Source organism: Sciurus vulgaris, assembly GCF_902686455.1.
Source record: "Sciurus vulgaris genome assembly, chromosome: 10".
Taxonomy (NCBI): Eukaryota; Metazoa; Chordata; class Mammalia; order Rodentia; family Sciuridae; genus Sciurus; species Sciurus vulgaris.
In genome coordinates, this window is record NC_136470.1 from 89,231,722 (window position 1) to 89,256,664 (window position 24,943).

Sequence of the window (24,943 nt, forward strand, 5' to 3'; positions counted from 1 at the left end):
CCAGATTGTTAAACTTTTGATGCTAAGAGGTTTCTGAAATAAAGGGTTTATTAAGTTGGTATGGATGCTACCCAGAGGTGAATGACCAGTTCCAGAGCAAATTCTCTAAGCCACCAGCCTGATGGTCAGATAACAGTTGGGAAAATGTCCACTAGGGGCCAGGGTGTTTTGTAATGAAATTTAGGGAAGGAAAAAACATAACTCATTTACATTGCCCCTTCATTGGCTGTAGATAAAAGGGACAGGACAACACAAAGAAGGCAAAGTCCTGGAATAGAAGTTTAGTCCACAAAGAGAAGTTTTTGTTGCTTCTTGGTTGATTGGTTCTAAAAGCAGAATGGGATGTAGCCTGGATGGGTAATCTTGGGCACACAGAGAAGGGATGTGGAGCACTTTTTTTTTTTCTTTGTTAATTTACCTTGAAGGTGAACTTCTCTTACTTCTTTCCCTCCTCCATTTTCTGGCCTGCAATTAAGTTAGGACATTTCAGAATTCTTTGATGAAGGGACAGACACAGGGCAAAGTAGACACCTGGGGTTGGGGTAAGGGCAGGTCCAGAGATCCCACTTTTTCTTCTTATTATTTTTTTGATGTGTCGAAGTGTCACAGTGTTATGGTTATCTCCCCCCTCCAACCCTGGAGGTACCACTTTGTCTTTGTCTCAGGCAGATGCCCTTTCTAAGATGCCCTCTCTCTTCTGCCTCCACTTCCTCCACACATCTGGTTAGTTCACTTGACTACCTTGTCTCTTTAAATTCTCTTCTTTGTTTCACTGTCCAACAGTGGGAGGGGTCACATTGATATAGGGGCTGCCACTGGCTGGGAGTGTATTCATCCAGAGCAGGAAGACATAGCTCAGCAGAAGGGTCATCTTGAATGGGGCACAATTCTAATTTGCTGCCAGCAGGTAGAAGCTAAGGGTGTCGATGGCCACTAGAAAGCCACTGGGCACCAGGAGGTTTTTCACCTGGAGGCTGTGCCTGTGCCTGATGGTCACCTGGAGAGGAGGAGCAAGCAGAGAATGGGGTGCCATTAGGACTGAAGGGACAGAGGGATGGATTGAGCTTCTTCCTTCTTTGGTGTCCTTAGCCCAACAGGGACCCTTCCTGGAGCTGGATAAGGAGCAGATTTCATATGACTAACAAGGCTTCCCTGTACCTATCAGAGAATCCCTAGGTCGAAACTGGCAATTTAAACAGGGGAGATGCTTTTGGGGACTTGGGGATGAGGAAGGGTCTGAAGTTATGGTCCTGGGGCAAAAAGTGGAAGGCCCTGGCTCCTGGACTCAGAAGGGTGTGGGTGAGGAGGAAAGCCATGCCAGAATCTCTGGATCACATAGAACATCATTGTTCAAAAAGTATCAGACTATTGACATGGATCCCTTGCTGTCCATCAGCTCTCACTGCTCTTAGATGGGAACAAGGTCATGCGAAATATCTGTACCCGAAACTTCCTTGTCCATGCCCAGTTACATGTTATCCACTGCAAGGAAGACAGATGTCATTTAATGTGCATCTGCTCAGCAGTGACCCTGTGCAGGGCTTATAGTGATGAATTAGAATCCCGCGATAGCCACCTTCTCCAGATTACCCAATAAAATGACTTGCTTACTGCTCAGTTTCCTCTTCTTTATTATGGGTTTTCTCAGAAAGTCTTGACCCCTCCCTAAGTTTGACCTCCCTCACCCCAGCCTCCACATACATCTCTTGTTATGGTTTGGACATGAGGTCCCCAAAAGCTCCTGTGTTAATGTAGGAATATTCAGAGGTAAAATGATTGGATGGTTTGAGCTGTAACCTCATCAGTTCATCCTAGTTTGAACGGACTAGCTGGATAACTATAGGTAGGTGGAGCATGACTGGAGGAGGTGGGTTGCTGGGGGTGTGCCCTGGAAGAGTTCATCTTCTCTTTGGTCCCTTCCCCTTTCCCTCTGTCTCTCCTTCCTGACTCTGCCTGACCCAGCTGAGCAGCTTCTCTTCACCGTGCCCTTTGGCTCTAATGCTCCACCTCATCCTGGACACAAAAAGATAGACTGGGTCAATCATGGACTGAACCTTTGAAACCATGGGCCAAAATGAACTTTTCCTCTTCTAAGTTGTTCTCGTCAGGTATTTTGGTTACAGAGACAAAAACCTAACTAACCCTTATTCAGCATATCCCACCCTCCCTTTTAAATTTTAAAAATGATGCCTACGTATGCTTTCTGGTTGCTTTTGTTTACCCCATTCCAGAACCCCCACTCGAACTTACCTATTTAGGGGAAAGAGCAAGGGTAAGCGTGCAGTTCTACTGGTCAAACGGGAAGTGGAAGATGTCCAGGCTACAGATGCTGGTCACCTGCATTGACTCGTTTTATATAATGTGAACGTCATTTGTCACATGCATAGAGAGGCCTTCTGGAGTCTAATCCACCTCCAAGGTAAGTGGCAGGATGGGCAGGAGGCTCATGCTCTGGGTTTCACATCAGTTGAGTTTTTCTCTTAAGATTATGGTCACCCCATCATATTTTCTGCCGCCCGTTTCTAGGGGAGAAGTTAATCAGCTGTGGTTTTGTTCCTCCCTGAAATAAGGGTTTAGCGGCTCCCTGAAATGGATTTGCCTTGCACTGACCTGGGCTGTTTCTTACAGACTGGGCTTTCTTTCAGCTTCTCTACGTCTTGATTCTATGAGGAATAGAACTGGGAGCCACAGGTGCTCAGTTGTCATGGTGGGTTTATTGATGTTACTATATTCCTCTGGGTCTTGGCTGATGAATGGGTTGTCCTAGATCCAGAGCACAGGGCACAGAGGGATGAGTTATGGCAGAAGCCTTGGCTAGTTAGGTCAGCATCTCCTGCCCTTTCAACCCTTAAAACACACACACACACACACACACACGCATGTATGCACACGAGCTTACTTATTTTTTATTTTAATGTATGTTATTTGGGAATGTAATAAAACTTCAACCATTCCAGAAAGGTATTGTACAAAAAGCAATGTTTTCCCTCTGCAATCCACCCCAATTAAGTTTCTATACCACATCAGTATCATTAATAGTTTCTTGTGTATCATTCCAGAAAATGAATTAATACATATCCCAACACATATTTTTGTTTACATGGATAACAATACATATTGGTATTGTGTTGCTTTTTGGACATTGTTTCCTTTTAAATTCTGATTTCTCTTCTTTTTCTGGCAATAATTGTCTCCCCTTCTTCAGCTAAGACAGTCTCATTGGGCTTTCACTTCCCACTCAAGGGAAATCTCAAGCTGGATGTTGGATGCACTGGGGCACTAAAGCTTATGTAGGGGCTTCTCGCTGTGTGCTTATTTCCCCGTATTTTCATCTATGTCTCTCAAAGTTGATTAGCAGCCCAGAGCGCTATTTGTCACCAGCACTGGCCCCATTCTGGTTGGATTTATCTATTCCCTCAGGCACTGTCAATTTCAACAATGTGATTTTTGCAAGCAAAGCCAGGAAAAAAGGCAAGGAGGAAGAGAGAAAAAGGGTGAAGCTGAATCTTCCATACCATATTTAACCATAGAAATGACGTCAGCAGTTGAAGCTGTGTATCCTGACCAAAAAGAGAAAATGGAAAAAAAAAAAAAAAAGAAACAACCCAGACCAGAACAAAACAAACCACCCCCTAAACTAAAATGAAACAAAACCCATGCAGGATCATACCATGAAACATGAAATCCGGACCTAGTCTACTTCCTGCTGTTGTTTCCTAAGTGGTCCCATGTGACAGTTGGGCTTTTCAATCACAAGTCACAAAAGAAAGACAGGTCAGAAAAATGCAGGAAAATGTAGGTGAAAAAACAGTATGGGGCCCCTGTTGGGAATGTGTTTTTTGTAGAATATTTTCGTAAGGGCTGGCCTCAAGGACAAATGTTCTCTACAAAATGTTACTGCCGCTTTCTTGTTCATGTCTTTCTACCCCAAAGCATGAACACTTGTGAAAAATCCATTCAGTGAAAATAACTGGAGAAATGCTGGGTTAACAATGTAGAGTTCTTATTCCCTATTAGAAGCCTATGGAAAGAATGTAGAGTCTGAACTTACTCTTGCCAAAATAGCAGAGTGAAGAGATACAGAAATGAGTCAGGATGCTGTAGCTGATGGCTGGATGAAGGCCTTCTGGTTAAATATAGGTGGGAGGGCAGCTGCCCCACCCCATGCTGGCCCAGTTTGAGCAACGGATGGCAAAAATGTCTTCCTTTCCTGTAGAGGGCAAAGACCTGTGAGATGGGGACAGGCTTTCTGTTTCCCATGTGAGAGCGAGACCAGGAGTAGGGCCTGGTGCCTCTCTGTAGAGAAAGAAAATGGAGTCCACAGGAGAGGCTCAGGACCCTTCCTTCCAGCACCAAGCCCCCACCCCTGTCAGGGGTTGGGAGGATGGGCTGGGTTGGGAGGCAAGTAGAAATTAAAGTGGTGAGCTGAGAGGAGGCGCAGGCCTTTGTTCCCCTGTTTTTGCTCCCCTAGGCCTACCCACATTGGTGTGTAAACGGCCACTCTGGGGACTCCTGCTCCTTTCACACTCACAACTGGAAGGGTTCGAACTTTCCCTGACCATACTTTATTCTCTCCTGTTCTATTATGATTCTTCCTCATGGTCATTCAACTAAATTTCCCTAAAGTGTTTTTCCTCAATTTTTCTTTTTCACTTTCAGGTTTCTGTGTTTTCTTAAAAGAAAAATTTGAAGAGAAGTAAACATGAGGGTGATGTAAAATGTAGGGAAACTTAAGGACCGTATTCAAGCTGAAATGTGTGTGTGTGTGTGTGTGTGTGTGTGTGTGTGTGTGTGTTCCTGGGGATTGAACCCAGGGCAATTGTTACAGGAATAACCTGCAATCTTTACGGGAATAGCTATCTACCACTGACCTACACCCCCAGCCTTTATGAAAAATTTTTTATTTTTAGAAATAGTCTTACTAATGCCCAGGCTGTCCTTGTATTTGTGGTCCTTCTGCCTCAGCCTTTTTGGTACCTGGGATGGCAGGTGTATACCACTGTGCTGGCTTCAAGGTCCATTTATTAACTACTGACTATATGCTGTATTTCATAGCATTCTCAAATTCAGTGACTTCCTCTGAGATCTGTGAGAAACATTTTCATCATCACCATCTTGAGTCGATCTCTTGGATCATCCACCAGGTAGTGAGTGGAACCTGCAATGAAATGGAAAAGCCCTTCTGTCCACCTCACTCACACCTAACCCCAAATAACCTGTAGTAGGCTATTTCTATAATGATTTCCAGAAAGTTCTTTCCATACCTCTTCTTTTCACACCAGTTGATTTCTAAAATTTATCTACAAACTAGGGAGAAACACATTCCAGAGAAAGTGACAGTTTCCCCTCCCCTTCCCCACTATCACCTTCTCTACAAGATCTTCCCAAGTGATATGGGAAAGGGCTTGTTGTCCCTGGGACCCAAGCTACCCTGCTCGTAGCTACTGGATCTTGGTAGAAAGACATAGTTAGAAAAGTTGGACATTATAAAATGGTGGAATTGGAGAGATGATAAAAATGAGGGATAGCAATTTAGTAGATGTCCATTCAGGCAAATGAGAGAGGGGGCTGTGTGTACTGATCAGTGAAATGATTTTTCCATGTGTCTCCAAAAGGAAGTCACACCATAGATGCTTCAGAGAATTTTAACCTATCTGGTTTGGATGTTCTGCAGTTCTGGAGAAGGGGAGACTTTTTCTGGATGTTGTTCAGAACAGCATTCCCATTTTCTTCTGTTCTTGCTCTGTCTTACCTTAAAGCAGAACACTGACAGCAGATAGAGGAGCAATACCCCCTAGCAGGCTACTTCTTTCCATTCCCTTCTTCTGGACTCTTCTCGGGGAACTCATCAGGAACCCCAAACTCTTGAGCTTAAAGTTCTCAGACTGCATCTTGGTTCCTGGTTTTGAATACTGCTTGTGTCAGGTGCTCATTCCCTAGTGAGAGGCAGTGGCCAGAGAGGTCACAGCAGAGTGTCCTATGCTGCCCCTGACCAGTATGCCTTCTGGGCTCCAGGCGGGCAGGAATTGGGCCAACAATTTGGCAAGCTATTTAGATCAGTGATTTTAAATCTGTGTTCCAATAAGTATAAAAGGGAATGGAGAAATTGGGAGTAGGACTGGTGAGGTCACTGATAACAGTCCTCATAACATCCTCATGGTACTAAATGTGCCTCAGGGAGAGTGCATAAACCACCAGGAAAGGAATGGTTATAGCAGGGATACCTGCTAATTTTAGAAGGTAAGAACATGTAATTATTTTGTTGCAGATATGGAAGTATATCCTTTATCCTGTGACCCTTAGGGATTATTGTCAATATTAATTTAGGAGGCTTGATTGAGAAATTAAGTTGTTTTCTTATATGAAGCTGACATATAAGACATATATGACATCCCCATAGCTAGCCCCACACAACAGGTCTGCTTCGTTCCTTGTTTGTATGATTGCTGTAGTCTCTTGATAAATTGTTCTCTATCTAGTTTCTGTCTAGACAAACCCTTCATTATGCCAATCTCCTAAAACAGAACTCTCTTGCTTACTCTTCCTCATCTAATTTCTTTAAAAGCCTTCAGGTCTGGGGCCATCATGGAGTGTAGATGAGCAGAGAATCAATTGATGAGTTTTTTAAAAAATATGTGTGTAATCCCCTACCAAGGTGTGTGTGTGTGTGTGTGTGTGTGTGTGTGTGTGTGTGTATGCGTGTGCGCACTTAAAAGCTCCTAGATGGTTCTGATTCACACTAACAACTGAAAACCTTCAGGTTGGCCTGTTCTGTAATATTACAAACAGGATATTTATACAGTGAAGACACAGAATATCAATATTAGGATCCCTCATGTTACCCTTTTATAGCCACACCTCTTCTCTTCCCACCCACCAAACCCTGATGATCATTAATATTTTCCACAATTTTGTCATTTCAAAAATGTTATATATTGGCCAAATTATAGTGTTACATTGTGTGCATGTAAGAATATGTAATGACAAATCCCATCACGTACAACTATAAAGCACCAGTAAAAAAAATGTGGGGAAAAATGTTATATAACTCAAATTGTATAGTATATAACCTTTTGGGATGGACTTTCTTTGCTCAGCATAATTCTCTGGTGATTCATCCAGTTGTTACCTGTATTAGTAGTTCATTACTTTTTATTGCTGGGAAGTGTTCCAGGACATGAAGAGACCACAGTTTGCTTAATCATTCACCTATTGAGGGATATCCAAGTGGTTCATAGGTTATCTATTATTTCAGTCCGTGTTGCATTGCTGTGACCAAAATGCCTGACAAGAACAACTTAAAGAGAAGGAAAAGCTTATTTTGGCTCATAGTTTCAGAGGTTCAGTCCATGGTTGGTTGACTCCATAACTCTGGGGCCTGAAGTGAAGCAGAACATCATGGCAGAGGATGTGGCAGAGGAAAGCAGCTCAGGACAAGGCAACCAGGAAGTGGGGGCGGGGCAGAGAGGGAGGGAGGGAAAGAGAGAGAGAGAGATAGGAGTTCCAGTCACCAGGGACAAAATATACTCAAAGGCACGTGCTACCAGTGACCTACCTCCTCCAGCCACACCCTGCCTGCCCACAGTTAACACATAGTAAATCCATATCGGTGGAAGATCTAATCATTTCACCTCTGAAAATTCTTACATTGACTCACACATGAGCTTTTAGGAGATACTTCAAATCTAAACCATGAAGTTATTATGTAGAAAGCAGCTACAAACACTTGTGTACAAATTTTTGGGCAAACATAAATTCTCTGGAATAAACACCCAGAATGTAAGTGCTGCATTGTACATGTTCAGCCTGTTACGAAACTGTAACTCTTTCAGAGAGGCTATACCACTTTACATTCCCACTAGCAAGGTGTGAGTGATGCAGTTTCTCTGTACTTGAGATTTGAACATTTGATTTTTTTTTTTGAGGTGGGGAAACCAGGGATTAAATATTTGTTAAGTAAGAATTTCTCCAAACATAAAAATAAGAACTAAAAAGAAAAATATTAAAAATGTAAAAGCATATTGATTAAGGGATACTAAATGTGAAAAGTCAAGTTACAAATGGGGAAAATATCTTCGAAACACATAGAATTGATAAAAGAATAATAGAAAATGTGCAAACCATGCCTATAAATCAATAATGGAAAGCCACATGTAACAAAATGATATTAAACCTTTATCTCTCACCCTGCACAAAACTCAACTCACAGTGGATTAAAGACTTAGGCACTAGAACAGAGACCCTGTGACAACTAGAAGAAAAAGTAGGCCCAAATCTTTACCATGTCAGCCTAGGATCTGACTTCCTTAACAGGACCCCTAAATCACAAGAAGTTAAATCAAGAATCAATGAATGGGATGGATTCAAACTAAAAAGCTTCTTCTCAGCAAAAGAAACAATCAGTAATGTGAAGAGAGAGCCTACGGACTGGGAGAAAATCTTTACCATATGCACTTCAGATAAAGCATTAATCTCTAGGATATATAAAGAACTCAAAAAAATTCACACCCAAAAAAATAAATAACCCAATCAATAAATGGGCTAAGGAACTGAACAGACACTTCACAGAAGAAAATATACAATTGCTCAACAAATATATGAAAAAATGTTTAACATCTCTAGAAATTAAAGAAATACAAATCAAAACCACTCTAAGATTTCATTTCATTCCAATCAGAATGGCAATTATCAAGAATACAAACAATAATAAATGTTGACGAGGATGTGGGCAAAAAGGTACACTCATACATTGCTGGTGGGAATACAAAATGGTGTCACAATTCTGGAAAGCAGTATGGAGATTCCTCAGAAACTTGAAATGGAACCACCATTTGACCCAGCTATCCCACTCCTCAGTTTATACCCAAAGGATTTAAATCAAAATTCTATAGTGATGCAGCCACATCAGTGTTGTAGCAGTTCAATTCACAATAACTAAACTATGGAACCAAAGTAGGTGCCCTTCAACAGATGAATGAATAAAGAAAATGTGATATATATATATATATATATATATATATGATGGTATATTACTCATCATATATATATATGATGGTATATTACTCAGTTTTAAAGAAGAATGAAATTCTGGCACTTGCTGGTAAATGGGTAGAATTAGAGAATATCATGATAAATGAAATTAGACAAACTTAAAAAACCAAAGGTCAAACGTTTTCTCTGATATGTGGATGCTAATTCACAATAAGGTGGGGGGATAGGGAAGAACAGAGTTACTTTATATTAGGTAGAGGGGAGTGAAGGGAGGGGAAGGGGTATAGGGGTAGGAAGGATAGTAGAGTGAAGCAGACATTATTACCTCATGTACATATATGTGCATGACCAATGTGATCTACAGTATGTATAATCAGAAAAATGAGAAGTTACACTCCATTTATGTATGATCTATCAAAATGTATAAATGCATTCTACTGTCATGTACAACCAATTAGAACAAATTTAAAAAATTTTTAAATTTTAATTTATTTTTATTGTAAACAAATGGGATACATGTTGTTTCTGTTTGTTCATGGAGTAACAGCATACCGTAGAACAAATAAAAATTTTTAAAAATAAATGTACCTTAATTATTTTCAGTTCCTGGGACATGACAGATGCTTCAAAAATAAATTTGAACATGAATTTAAAAAATAAAAATTAAATTTAAAAAATGAGCTAAAGTCATGAATTTGTATTTTGTAGGAGAGGAAATACAAATAGCCAAAAACACATAAAAAGATATACAAAGTCATCCATAATTATGGAAGAGTAAATTAGGTAACTTAAAATCATAATAAAATACCACTTTAAACCTTACAGACTGCAAAACTTAAGTCCTTTAAAAGAAGTGTTGGTGGGGTTGTAGAGTCCCAGGAACTCTCATATATTGAGGATGGAGGTAAAACACTTTGAAAAAAATTTGTGGTGATCTCCTAAAATGGAAGATGTAGGTATTGTCTGATCCAGCAATGCTACTGCTGGGCAGACGCTCTAGCACTACTGCACTATTCACTATAATGACTACTAGTCAGATGGGCAATGAAAATTTAAATTAATTAAAATAAAAAATTCAGTTCCTCAATCCCAATGGCCACATTTCAAATGCTCAGTAGCCACTTACGATTAGTAGCAACAGTGTTATTGCAGGTAGTGATGTAAGTTGAATAATACGTAGCAATGGAATGGAATGAACTTCACTTTACCTATCAACATGGTTAACTCTGAGAAGCATAATGTCGAATTATAAAATATGAGTTGCAACATAGATATAGTATACTATGTAAAATATGTTGTATATTCTATACATGTACACGTTTCAGCAATATATTTTTTAAACATGCATGGGTATACAGTGAAATTAAAAGAGAAAGGGGAGGATAAATACAAAATTCAGAATAGTTATTACCTACTTGAAGGAAAGGGACATGGTATGGTTGGAAGGCTCTCACAGAAGACTTTAAAGGTTATGTTCCAAGCTTGTATAAATATATCAGAATGGTTTCTATTGTCATGAATAACTGAAATGAGCAAATAAAAATTTAAAAAAATTTAAAGGCATTAGCAGTTCTAGGTGGGTAATGCAGAAGAACTTCTACATTTTGCTTTATGTAAACTCATATATTGTTAAAAATTTTTAAATCATGGGCACATTTTAAAAACAGCTTTTTAAAAATTTTTATGATACTGAGGATTGAACCCAGGGGTGCTTTACCACTGAGCTCCATCCCCAGTTGTTTTTTTATTTTTTTTTTAGACAGGGTCTTGCTAAATTGCTCAAGATGATCTTGAACTTGCATTCTTCCTGCCCCAGCCTCCAGAGTCACTGGGATTACAGGTGTGTGCCACCATGTCCAGCTATAAAAGCAGCTTTATTGAGGTATAATTGGCATAAAACAAACTAAAAACTTCAATTCAATAAGTTTGGACATATGTGTATACCTATGAAACCATAGTCAATATAATGAACATTTCCATCATCCAAAATGTTCTTTTTCCCTCCTGTATTTCCCCACCACACTCTGACACCCAGGAAAATATGGATTTGTTTTCTGTTGTACATTACTTTTGCAGTACCTAGGATTTTATGCATACTTTCTTTTTTCCTTATATGTTTAAAGTTGTACAATTTCTTGATTCAGATTGTCACTGAGTTCATCAAATTCTTTTATTTGATGAACAAAGGACATTTTTAAAGGCAAGAGTGGCACTGTGTGTTAAGGGGCATAAGTAATACATGATGAATAATTTGGTAGAAGGGATTAAAAAAATTTGCCAGTATTTTCAGTTTTTATATGATCTTCAAAACACTTGCTATTCTTGTATTTGGAGAGTGGTTGTGGTCTACAAATTTTCTAAATATATGCTGTCCATTTGGAAGTATAGTTATTGTTCACCTGTTTCAATTTAGTGATTTTCTGTTTTCCCAGTACCAAAAATACTTACCTTTTAAACTTTTATCTCTCACTGTTATGTATTTTTTTCACTTAACATGATGCAACTACCCTACGAACAACTGAAAACACACTAACTCCTTCTCCAGAATTTGGTTTTCTTCCTTCCTTCCTTCTTTCCTTCCTTCCTTTCTCTCTCTTTCTTTCTTTCTCTCTCTTTCTCTCTCCTTCTTTTCTTTCTTTCTTTCTTTCTTTCTTTCTTTCTTTCTTTCTCTCTCCCTTTCTTTCTTTCTTTCTTTCTTTCTCTCTCTCTCTCTCTCTCTCTCTCTCTCTCTCTCTCTCTCTCTCTCTCTCTCTTTCTTTCTTTCTTTCTTTCTTTCTTTCTTTCTTTCTTTCTTTCTTTCTTTCTTTCTTTCTTTTCTTTTTTCTTTCTTTCTTTCCCAGGAATTAAACCCAGGGCACTTAACCATTGAGCCACATCCCCAGCCCTTTTTTATTTCTTTATTTTGAGACAGGAACTTGCTAAGTTGCTGAGGCCGGTCTTGAATTCACAATCGTCCTGCCTCAGCCTCCTGTGCTGCTGTATAGAATTTGGTTGTAGAAAACTAAATTCTAATGTACTTTTTTTTTTTTTTTTTTTTTTAAGGCAGATTAGTTTTGGGGATTTTGGTTTTCAGAATTTCAACATTTGGGATTTTAATCTTTTGGGATTTTTATTTTTAGGATTTTAAACTTCAGGGATTTCAATATTTATGACTATGGAGTTTAGAATTGTGTTTCAGGATTGTGATCAGTACTATAGCTCCTTGGTTCTCAGGCCTTTGGACTTGGACTGGATTATACCACTGGCTTTTTCAGGCTTTCCTGAATTACACCATTGACTTTCTGTCCATCTTGCAGACAGTAGATCACAGGACTTCTCTGCCTCCATAATCACATGAATTGCACTTACCCAAAACTCATATGTTGAAACTCTGACTCTCAGTACCTTAAATTTTTGTCTATCTTTGGAATTAGAGCCTTTAAAGGGGTAATTAAATTAAAATGAGATTGTTAAGGTGAACCCTAAGCTAACATATCTGGGGTCATTATAAGAAGAGGAGATCAAAGACACTAGACAAGTAAGTATGCAGACAGCAGGACAATCATGTGAGGTCACAGTGAGAAGGCACCCATCTGCAAATCAAAGAGAGAGGCCTCAGAGAGATCAAACAACTTGATCTTAGTCTTCTAGACTCCAGGATTGTTAGAAAATAAACATGGCAGCCCTAGCAGACTAATACAATATCCATTCAGTGTACTTGCAGTATTTGTGGATTCATGTCTTTCATCAGTTATAAACCTCCATAGTCATTCTCTTTCCTATAAGCAACTACCATTAGACTTAAATTCAATCTTGTGATTCATACATATTTTCTTCTGCTTAATACATTTTCCATCTCCTTGTCTCTTTCTGCTGCTTTGTAACATCAATTCTCTTTAATCCATGTCTAATTTGCTTTAACCCTTCTGATTTTAATTGGGATTCTTCAGAAAGTCATTATCAATAGGACAGATAGATAGACAGATGAAAGGGAATTTAATAGGGGAAGTAGCCCATTAGATTATGTAGACTGAGAAATCCCACAAGAGTCCATTTGCAAGCCAAAGAACCATGAAGGTCAGTAGCATGGCTCAGAAACAGAGAGGTCTATATGTAATTTCTACTCCATGGTTGAATTTGTACAAATCCTGAGGTCCAGAGACTGGAAAACCTGACGTTTTGATGTCCAAGGACAGGAGAAGAGAGTGAGAGCAAATTTTCCTTCCCTGACTTTTGGTTCTCCTGCCAATTGGTGCCCATTCAGTCCATGTACACATGGGCCAATTTCCTGCAGAAACAACCCTCACAGGTACATCCAGAAATAATGCTCTACCATCTATCCAGGTATCCCTTAATCCTGTCAAGTTGACATCTAAAATTAATCATCATACCTTCCACTGAACTTTTAATTTCAATAATTATATTTTTAATTTTCAGAAATCATACTTATTTCTCCTAATATATCTGGGCATTTTTATAGTCCCTTCTTCAATCTACCAACTCTGTCTACCACAGTGTTGCAATATATTTTGCTATATTCTCTTCTAAAAGTTTTATAGTTTCAGTTTTTATAATTTTATCTGATAAATTGTGAGTAAATTTTTGCATATGGTATGAGGTAAGAATGGAGATAGATCTGTGGCCCACATAAATAATGTGCCCACATAAATATCCAATTGTTCCAGTATGTTTTGCAGAAAAGACTACTCTTTTTCCATTGAATTTTCTGACCCCTTCAAAAATCAATTGCATAGGTCTGTTTCTCAATCCTCTATTCTGTTCCACTGATTTAAGTCTATCATTATGTCAATACCACACTATCTCAATTACTGTATCTTTATAGTAAAACTTAAAATTAAATAATACAATCCTCCATATAAATTCTTCTTTTAAAATTACTATAGATTTTCATTTCCACATATGCTTCAGAAACAGCTTGTCAACTTCTACAAAAACAAACAACTGTAATTTCTTGTGAGTTTAGTAAACCTGGTTTTTTTTTGGTTAATAAAAAATTTATTTTAAAACATTAACATTATTATATTTTTTCTCACTTTTTTCTGTGAATATAAAAAGTGTGCTTATTCAGAAGTGCAAATCACAATTTTTTTAAAAAAATTTAATTGTGATCAAATACACATAAAGTTTACCATTTTATTGATTTATTTTTTTTGTGATGCTGGGGATCGAACCCAGGGCCTTGTGCTTGCAAGGCAAGCACTCTACCCACTGAGCTATCTCCCCAGTCAGTAGTGTTAAGTACATTCACATTGTTGGACAGCCAATTTCCAGAACTCTTTTTATCTTATAAAACCAAAACTCTATACCCATTAAACCACCCCACATTCCCTTCTTCCCAGCTCCTGGCAATCACCATTCTACTTCATGTCTCTGAAACTGCTGTAGTTTCCTTGTACACATGAAGTCTCATACAAATATTTGGTCTTTTGTGATTGGCTTATTTCACTCCCCATAATGTCCTCAAGATTTATCCATGTAGTATATGTCAGAATTTCCTATCTTGTATGTATGTACCACCTTTCGTTTAAATATCTATTGGTGTCAGAAATGCTTTAAAAAAAATCTTTTTGCTATAATTTATCCAAATTAGTGGTTTGCACCTACCAGACTTTTCAAAATTCCTAACTTACCACATTGTTTGAAACACAAATCCTCTCATTGTTTAACAGTCACACAGCCTTCCTTTGAAGGGATGTAACATGAGTTATTAGTCAGTATGCTATTGATGGAAATTTCCCATTTTTTAAAATATTGAAAGCAGTAATGCAATAATATTTGTGTGTACGTGTGTGTGTGTGTGTGTGTTTGTGTATAAATGTAAGTCAAATTCTTAGAAATGGAATTGCTAGGTCAAATTTAATTTGATACATGAGGCCAAATTTCCAGTCAAAAGTGTCATATTTTTTCTAACTATATCTTAAAATGTAGAACTCATAAAAGAAAGTGTTAATAAATTCAATTAAAAAAAAAACTTTTATGGCAAAAACTGTACCTTCCAAGTCAAAAGCTACTGACAAAGTGGGGAAAATATTTGTAATTCATATTCTAGTAACAGGCTAATCTTTCCAACATAATGAACTACTCCTACAAATTTAAGAATAAAAGAACAAATAGAAAAATGGACAAGGTCTTGTACATCTATTAAAAATATAGCTCAGTGTGGTGGCATACCTTATAATCCTAGCCACACAAAACGTTGATGCAAGAGGATAGCAAATTTGAGGCCAGCCTGGGCAACTTAGTGAGCCCCTGTTTCAGAAAAGGATATCTGAAAAGTTAATATTTTCATTTCCCCTTCCTGAATGGTAAAAATCCAAGTTTGACCAAACATTTTGTTGGAGAGGCTATGGTAGAAATAAACATTTTCATACATTGCTGAAATGTGGGAAATTTGGCAATATCTGTCAACATTAAAAATGTATATCTTCTTTTTTTTTTAATTGTAAACAAATGGGATACATGTTGTTTCTCTGTTTGTACATGGAGTAAAGGCATACCATTTGTGTAATCATAAATTTACATAGGGTAATGTTGTTAGATTCATTCTGTTATTTGTTCCTTTCCCCTATATATCTTCTTTGTCCCAGCATTGCACTTCTGAGGATTTTATTGCTGCATAATGGAAATATATGGTTTTTACAAGATTATTCATTGCAGTATTTATTGTAAAAAGATAACAAAAGACATAAACAACCAAAAGTCTACTATTTGGGCACTGCTTAAATAAACTAGCAGAGAGTCATCCCATGTGGGCAGCTGGGAGTTCCAGGTGGGGCTAGTGTGTGAGTCCTCAGGACACTACCATCCCTCAGTCCTCCTGGGCCCAGGCTGTGTGCTGAAAGTTTGAACAGGATCTGCAGATCTGCAAAGAGAGGCCTGTGTCTGGGGCTCTTTCTCAGTGAACCCGGAAGAGTCTGAGCAACCCTGGCACCAACTTCTGACTCTGGGTGGTCTTCCACCCATGTTATAGCCATGCCTAGCATAATCCACCATCATAGGAGGTTCTCAAGAAGCTGTCCTGGGAGCAGAGAGCTCAAGAAAAACAGAAAACATATCCACCAGCAGTCTTTCCTGAGTCATCCACTCATGTTGTGTGACTGATAACAAAACATAAGCTGAGCCAGGTGCCGTGGGGCATGCCTGTAATTCCAGTGGCTCAGGAGGCTGAGGTAGGGGGATCATGGGTTCAAAGCCAGCTTGAGCAATTTAGCAAGGTCCTAAGCAACTTAGTGAGACCCTGTCTCTAAATAAATATAAAAAGGGTTGGGGATGTGGCTCAGTGGTTGAGTGCCCCTGGGTTCAATCCCTGGTATCATAAAAACAAAAACAAAAACAAAAAAATGTAAGATGAAGACAGGTATGTTGTCTTCTCTACTGCTCAATGCTGCTGGACCCATAGACCTGTTGAAAAGAATCTAACAATTTTCTTCCCACATGCTCATGGTTGGTAGATGGAAATGCAAGGCTTTTCCACTAAGGTTGTGTTTTCATTAAAGATCTGTTTCAGGCCCGTTCTCAGCTGCAGGATGGCAAGCACTGAGGCCTGGAGCTCTCTCAGCGTGTTTGGGCCTTGGGAACTTTATTTCCAGGTAATGCTAAAGGTAATGCTATAGATGGTTATGGTAGGATGCATGAGCTAATGACAGCAAACTGGCACATTTTCAACTCTCTGCTACCAGAGCAGGGAGTTAACTGACCCATAGCTGGCATCAGATGACCTGGAAAAAGAAGGCAAATATCTGTATTTTCAATGCATATTCCAAAAGGAGTTACTAACTTCCATTTTCAAAAGGTCATGTGATGGGGAGGGGAGGAGGGAATGGTCATGAGGGAACCTGAAGTAGCTCCTCAACTGCATGACTTTTGTTTTAGCAGGAGACCCTCTAAGTAAAGTGGAAGGTCCAGTTGAATATTCACAATATTGACATAAATAAATCCCTTCAGATAAATGTGAATTTAAATGCTTGCAATATTCTAGCATACTTGAAAAGCCCTTCCCACAGTCATCACAAACATGAGGAAATATTTTAGTGTGTTCAATAGCAACATGCCTGTTGACATTTGTATGAAGTCTACACTGTAAGCCATGTACTTGACATACCAAGAAGTTCTTACATTTGTCTCAGGTAATTTTGCTCTAGAGGCTGTATTGTCCATGTTCTCCATTGTTATACTTATCACTTAGTTCTGTTAATTTACATGCATGCTCATTTACCACATGGCTATGCAAGTCTTCTGGATCATTTGTTTCATGTTCACAGAACTGACACAAGTACTGTTCATCACAGCTGTGCTCCTGGAAATGTAAGTAGAGTTCACTGCTTGAGGAGAACTGCATGTCACACTGCTCACACCAATACAAGTGATCGCTAAAGTGGGTGTCTGCAATGTGCTGGCTGAGGTTCTCAAAAATTACTGTCCTGTAATCACAGTATTTACAGATGTAGGGATCCTCTTCATGTAGTTTGGCATGTTCGATCAGAAGCATGTTGGTAGAGAAGCTTTCCTTGCATACTCGACACACATTTGAATCAGTACGTTTATGTTTCAGGATCATATGCTGTTTTTTTTTTTTTTTTTTTTTTGATATTTTTAAATTTTATTTTGAATTTTCAAAAGTAAAAAAGTTATAACACTTCATATAAACTAACAAAACAGTTATTAAGTTAACCTCATACATTAATGTTTTCCTTTTCTTGAAAATAAATATATTTATATCACATCCTTTAAAAAACACACTAAAGGATACTTGTGCTTACTTTCTCTAACAAAATTCTAATACATCAATGTTTCTCATGACACTTGAAATATTGTTGTATGTCAATTTAACCTTTTAGAAACTTATCACTTTTCACAATGAGAAAGTAGAAAAAATATATAGAATCAAAAGGAGCAAGCCTAAATCATTTATTCTGTCAAAAGATAACATATATAAGTGTGGGGATCAACATAACCACAGAGACCGATTACTTCTGTTTCTAACCTTTACCTCTGGCTCAGGAAAAAATAAATGATGATGCATAATCTACTGATGAATATGAATTCACAACCAAATTCTTCCCCAATTTATAAGGAAAGAAATTAGGTTTAATGTTTAAGAGAGAAATCAGTTTAATACAAGTTCATTATTATCACAATTTAAGAAATGTCCACAGGAATCTCTTAGAAAACAGGTTATTGTCCATTCACCCCATTTGGGAGATTATGCAAACTTTTCCTACATATTTTCCACATAAGGAAAAAACTGAAAACACATTTTGTCCTCACACATATTACTTTTCCTTTGCACAAAGTTCAGATTAAATGTCTTTAAAAGATCACTTATAGTATTTGTCCCTCAAGAGCTCATGTACAGGCAGCTTGGTGCCTAGTGTGGCAATGTTAACAGGTGGGCCTAGTGAGAAGTCATTACTAGCCTTCCTATTCTCTGGTGTCCTGTCTCACCACCCTCCTGCATGGATTGTGATGTCATTCACCATGAAGTGATATCACCAGAGGCCCTTGCCAGGGCCGTTCCTTTGGACTTTCACCCTCCAAAACCATGAGCTAAAGAAATGTCTTTTCTTAATAAGCAACCTACCTAGCCTTGGGTATTTTATTATAGCAATTGAAAACAGACTAATACAACTTATACCTATTTTAGCAACTTAATATAAATGAAAAGCCTTCATTTTTAAATAAAAATCATAACATCATTTTTTTAAACTACAAATGAGACCCTTGTTATACAGGAAAATGAAGTAAATAGCACATTCTTATGTCTAGATAATTATTTACCAAAATTAATGAGTGTGACTTGAAGCTCTCAAATTATTTTCAACTCAAGTAAAGATAATCAAGCTACTGGAGTCATTTCTTTTTTATTTTTTTATTTTTTTATTGTAAACAAATGGGATACATGTTGTTTGTCTGTACATGGGTTAAAGACATACCATTTGTATAATCATAAATTTACATATGGTAATGTTGTTTGATTCATTCTATTATTTTTTTCCCTTCCCCCCCCACCCCTCCCACCCTTCTTTTCCCTCTAAACAGTCCTTTCTTCCTCCATTCTTGTCCCCCTCCCTAACTCTAACCCTAACCCTAACCCTAACCCTAACCCTAACTCCCCCCACCCTCCCTGGAGTCATTTCTTCATCTGAGCCATCTGATTCACCTTTTAGTTCCAATTCGTCTAAATTTTTGTCTACAGTTAAAATAGTTTTCCTCTTGCCCTTCTTAGGAACTGCATCATTAGCACAGAGCTTTCTCATTTTAATGTTTGGTAATTTCTTCAGATCAAAATCCCATTCCCTAAAAGTTTTTAGATTGTTTGCATTTAAAATGTCTGGGATCTCAAGGCCATATCCTTCATACTGCTGTCGCTCACGTTCCATCGTCTGCTTGATAACTGCTTCCCGGGAGAAGTGCCGCCGTCCCTGCCTGTCTTTGATGCTGTTATGTAACTCGATCTGCTCCAGCTCACTGCTAAATCTATTTAAATACCTTTCAACTAATTTACAAGCATCTTTCTTTGAATACCCCGATTTTTTTGGATCCAGATGATTCTGAAACCATGGCAGTTTTTCACCAATAAGATTGAGACGTAAGGCCTTTTCATTCTTCAACTTTTCTTTTTTTTTCCTGTTTGTGGGCCTCTCTCGTAATCTGAGCTGCTTTTCTACTATATGGATGGATGACTTTTTTTTCCCGTACTGTACTTTTTCCCTTTGGAACTTTAGGCATGGTGACGTCCGGGAGGCCGCGGGGAGCCTCCGCACTCCAGATCCGACAATCGCGGACCCAATCCACAGCAGCGAACACCTGCACTCCAGCCCGAACACATGTGGTACGGCGGTAGCCGCGGCGGACAGACCGGCCCTATGCTGTTTTAAATCAGAAAAACATTTACTATTGAATTCATAAAGTTCACATTTATAGAGGCCACTGCTATTAGCTCTCAGTAAAGGCCATTTCTGCTGGGCAGTCACATTCAAAGTTTGAGTCTTGTCAAGAATTTTGCAAAGTTTAGCTGGTGGTTCTTCATCAGTTTGATCTTGGAGGCTCTCAGAGGAGTTGTTTTCTGTCTCTATGTCATAATCCTCAGCAATCGCATGATACAGCACACATGTAGAAATCTATGCAAAATAAATAGCCCTTAAAATGCACTTTGAGTCCCCATCTGCAGCAATGGGGACATCTTCAGCGGCATGAACTTCTATATAGACTCTTCTCTTGAGTTTGCTAGTTGATTGATTTGTGTGAGTCACACTCTTCACAAATTTCTACATCAGCAGATTTTTCTGAAAAATGAAGCAAACCTATTATTATATTACTATTACTAAATAGGATTTGTTAGATGGATTCAACTGTGCAAAAAGTTTATATTATGCACTGTTTTTCCATCAATCTATACATAATATGCCAATGTGATTAATTCATTTCCCTAACTGTAGAAAAATAAGTGTGTTTCTAGAATTATATTGGGAACCAGTAGTTCTGATTTCTGTTTCAAGCCTGATTCCTTCTGCAAATTTTGGTAGCTCATTTGATGTCTCACTATCAGAAGCATCATCTTGTCAAAATATTTTAAGTCTGACTGTCTCATAGAATATATACTATAGCAATGATCAGGAAAAATTCAATTGGCTCTATTTGCACATCTGCTTATTCCAGATGAATCTGAATAATGAGAAAGGTGTAAAGTTCTCTTTTAGGATACTCACTCTTATCTTTCCAATTTGGTATAATTGTTAATACCAAGTGAGGAAAAATACATATTTGTAAGTTTCCATGCCAGTATCCTGGGGCCTGTCTGGTCCACCCAGGTGCAGCTTGAAGGTGGCAGTGGCTGGGGCACTGGAGCATGGGCAGATGGGGACTCAAAGTGTATTTTAAGGGCTATTTACTTTGTATAGATTTCTACATCTGTGCTGTATGAAATAATCAATATCAGGATGTCCATTCTGAATTCTTTTTTTTTTTTTTTTTTTTTTTTTTTGCGGTACTGGGGATCGAACTCAGGGCCTTGTGCTATCGAGGCAAGCACTCTACCAGCTGAGCTATCTCCCCAGCCCCATTCTGAATTCTTAAGGATGAAGATATGGACTTGTTTTCTTAAATATGGATGGAAGGTTTTCACAAGAATAAGTCAAAAGATTAAGGAGAAATAATAAGTGATAAGCGTTGAAATAAGAAAGAGTACAGGAAGACTAATGGAGGCAGGAGAGGGAAGTGATGAAGAGTAGGAAAATGAACTTGGTTTTCAGAGAAAGAAGCAGAGAGATGAAAGAGAGGACAGTATGAAGCATGTACTGTCAGTCTGTAGATGTTTTGCATTTCCAGAAGGTGGAAGGAATTCAAGATGATGAAACAAAAAAATTCGGTAAGAATGGTCAGAAATATGGAGTGCCAAAGAATAAGTAGGGAGAAATTTTTCATGAAGAGAGTTCTCTCAGAGTTGTTTAAATAATAAGAAAAGAAACAATGAGATGCAGAAAGATTGTGGACACTGCTGATGAAAGGAGGGAGTGGGAAGTTAGTAGAAATGACAATCCAAGAAGTGACAAACATGCTCAAGCATATGATAAACTTATATCCAGGGGCAATGGTCTGGTTTTTACAGGATTCATAAATCCCCAATGTACAGTCTTAACAGAGGTTAATAATGGTATAAAAATGAGTAAAAGGAAATAAAGTTATTGTCACAAGGGTTATTTTGTGTGTGTGTGTTTAAATAAGAGAGACATCAAAAACCAGAAGCACCTCCCCCCAAATTGTGAAATAGCCCTAACATTCCTACTGACACGTATAGGCTAATAGAAGCTTAAAATATTTTGCTTCATTGTCAGATCATGTTTTAGACCACAAGGCTCACTTTGACCTAAGGCATTGTTGAATGATAGTCTTGACACAGAAAACCTAAAGTCACGTATATATGAGATTGAAGAAAAATTGCAAGATAAGCCAGGCACTGTGGCACACTCCTGTAATTCCAGCAACTTGGGAGGCTGAGGCAGGAGAATTGCAAAGCCAGCCTCAGCAACTTAGTGAGGCCCTAAGCAACTTAGTGAGACTTGTCTCAAAATAAAAATACAAGCAGACTTGGAATGTAGCTCAGTGGTTAAGTGCCCCTGGGTTTAATTCCTGATGCAAAAAAAGAAAGAAACATTGCAAGATGAAATATAAAGAAGTATAAATGTGAGATGGGGAGGAAAAAGAAATGATATAAAGGTGATCTTAAGAAATTTGAAGCTGGGTATGTTGGTGCATGCCTATAGTCCCAACTACTTGGGAGACTGAAATAGCATAGGAGTTAGAAGACTTGTCTCTTTAAAAAAATGATTAAGAAGTGGAAGAAGGAGAAGAAGAAAAAGAGAAACATGAAATTCCTCAAGAATTGGTAGCCACTCTTTATTTGAAATTATTGGCAAAAACCAAAGATGAGTTTCTGAGTTCCGAGTGAGAAATATGTTCCAGGGAGAAGGAAATATATAGAATCAGATAATAGAAATGCCTTTGCCAGTATATAAGTAATATCTCTAAGAACTCAGTTAAGTGGACACATGAAGATGGCTTGCCAATTTTCTACATTAGAGGTGAAAAATAAATTAAAATAAACCAGGAAGGAATGAAGGGATTATAGCCAGAGGTAGTAAAATGTGGATTTGTAGTTGGCTGTCATTCATCCACACATGCACTCATTCAACAAATCTGTATGATGCACCTGGGATGTGTCAGGCATGGTAGCATGCCCTAAACCATTAATATGGATGAGACATTGCCCCTGTTCCTCAGGAAAACACATTCTCTGAGGGGAGGCAGGAATGTGAACAAATCCTTCAACTGTATTCACCTGCTTGAAATATAATTCAGAAAATTGTCTTTAATATTCTGTCCCTTTCCCTTTCAATCTCTGTCTCTCCTCAGGACTTGACTTGCAGTTGGCTATTATAATCCTCCTTAGGATGTTATCTACTGATGAAGGTGGATAAAGTACCATTAGTAGGAAGTACTTATTTAAAAATTGTCTTTTTGGGGGCCTGGGGTTGTGGCTCAGTGATAGAGCACTTGACTCACATGTGTAAGGCACTGGGTTTGATCCTCAGTACCACATAAATAAATAAAATGAAGGTATTGTGTCCATCTGTAACTAAAACTAATTTTTAAAATTGTCTTTTTTTCTTCTGTTAGTAAAAGTAAAACATGTTCATTGAAAACAATCCAGAGAACACAGACAAGGATTTAAATGAAAATAGCAATCACTTGTAATCCATTATCTCAGACAAAGTTTGCTAATGTTTTGGTGTCTAGTTATCTGTACATTTTTCTCTGCTTATCTATCATCTATATATGTATCTATGCATCTATATTTATGTATTACTCAGGGTTCTCTAGAGGAACAGAATCAACAGAAGTATGATTATAAAAAGGGAATTTATTAGATTGGCTTACCCGACCAGAAGCTGGATAAGTCCACAATGACCAGATGCAGGCTAGAGAGCTAGAAGAACCAGTAGCTGCTCAGTCCAAGAGACGGAATCTCAGAACAAGAAGGATCAACAGTGTAACCCTAGTCTGAGACCAAGGATTCTGGAAACTACCTGGAGAATCGCTGGCAGAGTCCACTTTGGAAGAGTGAAGAAGTGAAAGTCTGATATCCTCAGATGATTGAAGCAGCAATCAAGAATCCATTCAAGAAAAGTCGAGCTTGCATCTGCATCTGCTTCCTTGTTCTTCCAACTTTTATTCCATCCAAGCCACCATCCTATTAGGCAGTACTGCCCATGCTTAGGGAGGAGTTCCACTTCATTCAGTTCACTGTCCCACATTCCAATCAATCCTAGATACACCTTCATTGACACACCCAGAAGCTTCTTAATCATCTGCATCTCTTAATCCAATCAAGTTGACAATTTAAATTAACCATTATAGTAACTATTATTTGTTTTACAGAAATTATGTAAACACAATGTCTTCACTTACTATATCTTGAATCTACATAGATTCAAGATATAGTAGACATAGATCTACACTGTTACTTCCATCATGTGAATGAATGACTGAACCTGAAACCTTCAGTTGGGGTCCTTCTTGGTCCTTTCCAGGCATCCATATTCAGAAGGTTCACTGTGTTTGATGTTGTAAAATCAGAGGAACTTGTCAGAATAAAAACATGACACTGTATATTATTTATTTCAAAGAACAATTTCAGGAACGAGAAAGGTAAACAGAAAAACAAATGGTTGATGAAAGGAACATGTTCATATTTGTAAATATTTTATTGCAAATTTAAAAATATCTTATAATTGAGACTTGACCTTTTTATTCTTTAAAAATTCTTACAGTGAGATCCAAGATGGTGGACTAGAGGGAGATTGCATTCCTTGTCACTCTGTAACTCGGGATTCAAGTAGAGGAAAATCTGTTTCTCTGTGAGGCAGTCTTTGCTGCTCATGGATGCCCTGCTGTTTACCCCATTTGTCCACCTGGATCACCTGCAGTCTGCCAGCATATCAACTACGTTTTGAGTGCAGTTCACTTAATGGCTGCCGACTATCATTGGCTATTTGCCTATTTGCCTGCTTCTTGTCTGTCCATCACCTGCCTTTCACCTACCCATCACCCACCACCCTAGGTCCACCAATTATCCACCAGTAGCCTGCAGATTGCCTGCAGACCACCAGCAGATCACCAGTTGCTGCCGTTGCCTGGAGGTCCACTGTCATAGTACCAGCAGGTTTGGTTACACATGGCTGCCGCCATTTTGGGACGACAGCCAGGACCTGCAGGACCCCTGGCTCCACTGACTGCACCCCATACAGACTTGGCACCCATGCACCACGCTGCAGCTCCCCATTTGCCAACACATTTGGAAGCCAGTGCAGCTATCTTGGATTATCCTAGAAGCAGAAACTGCCATCTTTAGGTGGGGCCAATCCATCCTGAAATGCCTACTGGAGACTGGAAG

At 38.5% G+C, this 24,943-nt stretch overlaps 2 pseudogenes across 2 annotated transcripts; both read right to left on the bottom strand.

Annotated features, from left to right (window-relative positions):
• Window positions 1-889: 889 nt before the first annotated feature.
• Window positions 890-24,701, bottom strand: LOC306637660 (zinc finger protein 639-like; annotated as a pseudogene). Its single transcript has 4 exons — window positions 24,603-24,701; window positions 19,860-20,111; window positions 16,769-17,551; window positions 890-997 (listed from the first exon to the last, which is right to left on the bottom strand). The product of its transcript is annotated as a zinc finger protein 639-like (transcript).
• On the bottom strand, window positions 17,895-19,824 carry LOC306670412 (translation machinery-associated protein 16-like; annotated as a pseudogene). Its single transcript has 2 exons — window positions 19,110-19,824; window positions 17,895-17,903 (listed from the first exon to the last, which is right to left on the bottom strand). The product of its transcript is annotated as a translation machinery-associated protein 16-like (transcript).
• Window positions 24,702-24,943: the final 242 nt, after the last annotated feature.